The 6,781-nt window shown below is 39.1% G+C and overlaps 1 long non-coding RNA gene across 1 annotated transcript; it reads right to left on the bottom strand.

Moving 5' to 3' along the window:
• Positions 1–727: 727 nt before the first annotated feature.
• LOC132236581 (uncharacterized) lies at positions 728–3,917 on the bottom strand. The gene is made up of 4 exons (XR_009453328.1): positions 3,833–3,917; positions 3,066–3,098; positions 2,277–2,309; positions 728–755 (listed from the first exon to the last, which is right to left on the bottom strand). It is a non-coding gene; the product is annotated as an uncharacterized LOC132236581 (long non-coding RNA).
• Between the last annotated feature and the right edge of the window lie 2,864 nt (positions 3,918–6,781).

Here is a 6,781-nt window from a genome sequence, read left to right as displayed (position 1 = left end):
TGTTATAAATATAAAATAAAATAAAATTTAAAATGCCCACCAGAGTAACTAGCACATGGTAGGTGCCAAGTGCATGCTAATTCTCTTCCTTCCCAAGTGTGCAGTTTTATTTCACTGATCTGTGTATCCTTCAATTCCTCACATTCGGGTTAGATATGGTGTTCCCATGAGGAGGTTTGTTTTTCAAGAAACATGAGATATAAGTGACAACCGTAGAAAATACCAGCACTTCTTTGTGCCCTTAGAATTTCAATGCATATGTTATACCCTATGTAATATTTTCAGGGATTTATTCCTCCACTTCTTAACATTTCTATTAAGAAAGGCATGCCGAATGGTTAGCATTTTTGAACTCTGCGACATTGAATTACACTTGAGTACTCAGATTTTTTTTGTTAACTGATTAGAAGGTGGATAGGAGAGGAACTTGGTAGCACTGGGGAAAAGTTGCCTCATAATATGAAAATGAATATTTCTCAACATTTCTCAAAATTTTCTATACTGTTCTTGGTTTCTTGTGTTTTATCCGGGTAGGTTTTACAGCCCCTCATGTTATAACAGGAAAAACATTGATTTTCCTTGAATTTTACTATAATCTCTAAATATACTTACGTAGATCATCATACGAAGTGTCTAGAGGATTGAGGAAGAACATAAGATTCTTAATTTCTCATAAACAGATTCTTGTATTAATTTCTTAATAACTTGGTAACTAGCTTATTTACCGCTTTCTGTCGAATATGAATGCCGGAGTCCTAAAAGACAAGATGGAAAAAATGAGACCTACCTTGACCACTATGTCTACATTATATTCTCATTAGGTGTAAATGTTTACCTCTTCCTCCTTCAGATCTCTGAGAGGAAAAATCTTTGCGGGAAAAATACTAGATTAAGTTTACTACAGCCTATCAAGAAATGTTTCATCATTAGTCTAAAGCTAACTGCTAAGAGATTTTTCTACTTTCCCAGATGTTCTCATTTCCTTTGGAATCCATTTCAGAAAAGAAAGAGGGGATGCCATTGTCCTTTGCTCCTCATTCTCGTTGGTCAGGACAGTTGAATTAGAGTTAAGAAGAGAATTAATGGATCAAGAGACCATGTGTAGGGTATGGACATCAAACAGAGTACCAAGCTGCCTCTGTTCTTTCCTCTGGGAGATACGAGTCTATATGCTTGTTGTGTTTGTGTGTGTGTGTATGTGTGTGTGTATCTGTGTGTATGTGTGTGTGTATATGTGTGTGTGTGTGTGTGTGTGTGTGTGTGTCCCTACAAAAAAGTACAGTGTGCCTTGGAATCTCCTTAGAACCATCAGATTTCTGGATGTTTTATTTAAAATAATCTTTATCATTATTCCTTACTTGTTCCAGACCACATGTTCTGATTTGAGGGGCAGAGTATAATTCTATTGTTAAGAGGAAATACTGAAATATAGTATATTTTAATTCAGTATACATGTTTTTGTCTTAAATCAAGTGGGGATAGTATGGTGTAAGAATATGAGTACTGGACTCAGGTCCACAAACCTGGGTTCCCTAGACAACTCCTTCCTTTTCCATGAATTTGGGTAAACCTCTTAACCTTTGAGCATCAATTGTATCTTCTAAAATGGAGATAATAATAATATAAGTTGTGTTCACCTCTTATATTGTACTTTATAGCTTACAAAGTATCTTTTCATGTATGCTATTCAATCTTCATGACAACCCATGAATTATGTAGTTTATTCCTATTTTACACATCCAGGAATTGTTTTGGAGAGATTCCTTAGCCTTTCAAGATCTTGGGATAAAAAGGAACTGGAAAGAATTTTTTTTTTTTTTTTTTGGTTAATCCTCACCCGAGCATATTTTCCCCTTGATTTAGAGAGAGTGGAAGAAAGAGGGAAAGACAGAAACATTGATGTGAGATAAACACATCGATTAGTTGTCTCCTGCACGTGCCCTGACCCGGGCCCAGGCCGGGGAGGAGCCTGCAACCGAGGTACATGCCCTTATCTGGAATTGAACCTGAAACCCTTTGGTCCGCAGGTCAATGCTCTATCTACTGAGCCAAAGTGGCTAGGGCCGGAAAGAATTCTTTCAATGCTCTAATAAGGGGACATATTTGCCTCTTCTGAAGAAATGCATAAATGTTTCATACGTATATACATGTATAGAGAAATTGATTGGCGGTTGGATATTCTAACACCACAAGATGTGCTGACCTAACAAACCATACTTTGCTCTCTAATGAACATATTCCTCCATCAATTCTCTAGTGGTTTCTAATCTACTTACCTCTACCATGCTCATAGTCCAGAAGACTGGCACCTGGAGAACAAAGGAGAAAGAGCTTCATGATTTTGCTTCTTGAAAATTATTGGACCTTTAAGAATCTGAGAGCTAAGGTAGACATGAACTCCTGGTAGTGAATAATGATGGAAATTAATTCACTTTGTAGGAACTAGAGACTGCATAAGTAGCAGGAGTAGATGATGACAAGTGACCACGCCAGTCAACAGTTTCATTTCAGCTAGGCCAAATAATAATCAGAAGGGGCTTCAAAGTTGCTTTTCCTTCTTGGCACACCAGCACCTAGCTCCTGTTTTCCTTGTCTTACTATTTCTGGGTTATCTTTCTGCAACTTGGGCATCTCACTGGACATTGCCATGGAAATCCTGCTTCCCCTCTTGAACTTGGTGCTGTCCTTATCAGTCATGATGATCTTAGTCGTGCTCACTCTCATTATTTCTAGCTACATTCAGTTCTTCTCCCAGCCACATTGCCGGGGCCCTCGTAGCTGTCAAACTTAGACTTTCTGCCTCATTGCCTGAGGAGTCGGCTACTTCCATGGCATGGTGTCTCTGTTGCTGCTCTCAGACCACAGGCATCAGAAGAGAGCCTCACAATTCCGCAGACCTCCGCTACTAACTCATTCTGTCCAAACCAGTTGCTGCATAGAAGTCACTGGTGGATTTCTCCCAGTAACTTAGAGCTGCCAGTACAATGGTAAACAAGACAGATTTGGTCACTGGCAAATTCCATAATTGCTCACTCTTTCTTTTGCTCATTGGCATAAGTACTTACTTTGTTCTGAATTGTATCTTGAGACATCCATTTCTGTGGAAGAATTAAGCAAAAATATATCTGTTGGCTACTTGTGAGAGAGGTTCTTTCTCCTGTCCCAACTCTCCTCACTCTAAACTTCATTGCTCCCAAGGTAGCCTTTTGATCCGATGCATTACCTCGTCTCCAACCAGCCCTGTGCTACCTACCCTTCCACACCACTTAGTCCCCGAGGGACCATGGGACTGAGGATGAGAAATAGAGGGGGATGCAGCTGACTAGAAGGAAGTAGGAAAGATACTGAGAAAAATGCTGGAGAGACCTCCTGGCCTAGAAATAGGTCATTGCCTTTATGAGGCCCACCTCGTTTCCTTCACAAGTACTATTCTATATTTGTCTGTTCTTATTACCTCCCCAATTTTAAGTAACTAAATTACTAGCTAGTGATGTCTAGGAGCACAGTGTCTTCTCTCCCATTTTTCTCCTCAGGTAATTTCCCTTGGAGCTCAGATCATTTTCTTTTAGAGTATTCTTGTTATTAATATTGTTAAACTCAATCTGATTTTTTTAGTTGACATTATTGTTAATGTGAGCTTTGGAAGTTAAAAAAGCCAGGGTATATCACTAATAGGTCAGAGATTCGTTGATTCATGTACTGGAATCAATTTCCAGAATATTGGCAAAGTCTCTAGCTATCTGATAAGTAGAAATGAACTCAGACTGCATCTTGGCATCCCTCCTTTTATGACTTTCACAGGGAATCTCCATTTTGACTCATTGTTACTCACCATTTTGCTTGCGTCGTGTCCATCTTGTTAACAAAATAGCCAGAATAGCAAGTCCCAGTAGAGTCAGGATGACAGCCAAAGTTATTTCTGAAACAAAAACTCACCTGTATTTATGCTCATGCACTATCAGAGACTTCTGGTCACCTCTTACTGTTGTCACCAGATAGACACCCTCCATCTGTTATCTCAATTCCTTTTTTCCTTTTATCTTCCTCATCTTACCCTCCTCACACTTCTTCACTGGCCATTTCTTAGCTTTTATGAAGGTTCTTTTGCTCAGATACTGAGAACCTTGGGTGCTGTGTAACCTTCGTTTAGAGTATGTAAGATTCCGTCCACAACTGAGCTCCTTACTCTTGCAGGCGGGAGAAGATTAGAGAGAATCAGAGGCGTGCAAAGCAATCCTCTGGGGTGTGTGAAAAAATATTGTTTTTATTTTTTGTAATTTTAGATTTATTAGCTATGAAATTTTTAGATTTTCCATTTTAAAGCATATATTAGTACACTAGTTATATGTATAACATTTACAAATATACATATAGAAGAACTGCATGCTAAAATAGAGAGAAAGGAAGTGAAGGGAGAGAGTCAGTGAGTAAATGAATGAATGAACAAATGAACCAATAATAAATATGCCTGTGACAGCAAAAATTGCTGAAAAAAAACTGAACTCTGAAAGGTAAGAAAATTAGTTATACCAAGATTAAGCTACTGCAGAAAATCAAAAGGTGAATTCTCCTCAAGATGTAATGACTCTTCCAATTGAGGCAGATTAGGCAAATGTCTACTGAATCTATTAGGTGTTAGGTTATGTGATAAAAATCTCCTGCCAAATCAACCTTCAAAAATATGCTCGTCATGGGCCACTAAATGAACAGCAAATAATAAATTTGGCCTTTATCATGCAAGACAGAATTTGTAACTGATGTGGAATGATCAGGGAAAGAAAAGATAACGAGGTGGTATACTCAGATCAAACCTCTGGAAAGTAGTACTCCCTTTGACTGATGTGTGAGATGCTCTAGCTATAGAAGATAATCTCCATTTATGAGGAAAATAAGAAGACAAATTGAGCAGATTATAAAGTGAGCAATATTGGAGGAAGTGAGATAATAGGCTGAGGAATTTTTCTGTTGCTCTGAATGATGGTTATTTTCTTTGAGCAGTTCAAATTCCAGAAACTGAAGAAGAAATCAAGCTGAGTTGACTCAGGCTCCCAGAGGAATCAATAAGAGTGAAAGAAAAGAACTTGAAAGAGAGCAGGCAAGAAAGGTAAACAGTGTGTTATGGTCCCCAGAGAGAAAACTCCTGAGCCAATAGTGTTGAGGAGGCCTCGGGGAGTCCATCCATACCCAAGACTGCCATTTCCCGGGCACTGTCTTCGATGGGTCCTGTGTCATCTGGGTGTCTTTGTCAGGGGGAGGCCAAGATAAAACCAACACCCACGCTCACTGTTTCTGAGCAGTATGAACTTGGATGTGGGAAAGCCCTTTAGACAAAGGTGCAGAGAGTCACAGAGGAATTGTGTGGCTCAGGTTGATCAGACCTGGGCAGGCTATAAAAGTGTGGCCTGTGAAGGTTCCGGAATTTGTGTCATAACAAAGAACTAGAACTTGAGAGAGGCAAGAGGAAAGGAGGAGGAGGCTCAAGACTCTGGGAAGCCAAAACCGGTTTGGCTCAGTGGATAGAGCGTCGGCTTGTGGACTGAAGGGTCCCAGGTTCGATTCCGGTCAGGGGCATGTACCTGGGTTGCGGGCACATCCCCAGTGGGAGATGTGCAGGAGGCGGCTGATCGATGTTTCTCTCTCATCGATGTTTCTGACTCTCTGTCTCTCTCCCTTCCTCTCTGTAAAAAATCAATAAAATATATTTTTAAAAAAAGACTCTGGGAAGATATCAGGAAATATGGAGGACCTTAAACTTACTCTCTCTGGGCTCTGGAATAATTTTTAATTTTCCAGAGATTGTGAGGTCAGAGCTTGTGTTTCGTTTATCTTTGTAATGCTTGTGTCTGAGAACCTCTTATAGAACAGGCACTTAATACATGTTTGATGATTAAAAATGAGACAAATTTCTATATTTATATTAAGAATATAAATGAAGGGTAAACCGAGTTGTTGGGGTTAGATAGTAAGGCAAAGTCAGAGGTTTGTGGTGATAGGAAGAATGAGCCAGTGGACGGGGTTTCCTAGCCAGTGTGGAGAACAGGGGAGTAATAGCGCCCCTTTTTATTGAGCGTCTATGACCTATCAGGCTCTGTAATAGGTACTTTACAAGTACAAACTCATTTAATCCTCAATAACCTTCACAATGAAAACCTTCAAGACTGAGGCACCTGAACTCACCCAGCCAGCAAATGGCAGTTTCTGACTCCAAATCCCACAGTATTCACAAAGCCACACTTCATTTCAGTCTTGGAGGCTGACTGTCCGTGATGCTATTTTTCAGGCTAAGTAGTCAGCCTTGGGGAGACAGTGATGTCTTCCAGTTTCAGGATGCTTCACCTTCCAGGTCTGGGCAGCTTGGGACTACCTTAATTTTTAAAATAAACTTTGATAGTTGAAATCCTTATTTAGTCTATTTTATGCTCTAGGTTGATGATGGAGAAGGAGTCATTTAAAGTTTTTACACATATAAATTTAAATTACTAGTATTTCAACAATCACCCCACAATTTATTTCAGTGAAGACTCATCTATTGACAGTTTCATTCTTATTATACTACAAAGTGATTAGAACCATCATAAGTCCAATAGTCAATTATAATGATTAATTATATAATTTTGGGTAATAGTACCTCATAATAGAATTACTAGGACTTAATTACATAACATTTTATAAAAGAGACTAGTACCTCAGCATGGTTTCTGAATTGTAGCTCTCCAACCATAGAATAAATGTAAACTGACAGCAAAATTCAAATGGAGGAAACATGGTAATTCTATAATAG

Source organism: Myotis daubentonii, chromosome 6, assembly GCF_963259705.1.
Source record: "Myotis daubentonii chromosome 6, mMyoDau2.1, whole genome shotgun sequence".
Classification (NCBI taxonomy): Eukaryota; Metazoa; Chordata; class Mammalia; order Chiroptera; family Vespertilionidae; genus Myotis; species Myotis daubentonii.
This window is presented reverse-complemented; position numbering and strand designations above follow the sequence as displayed.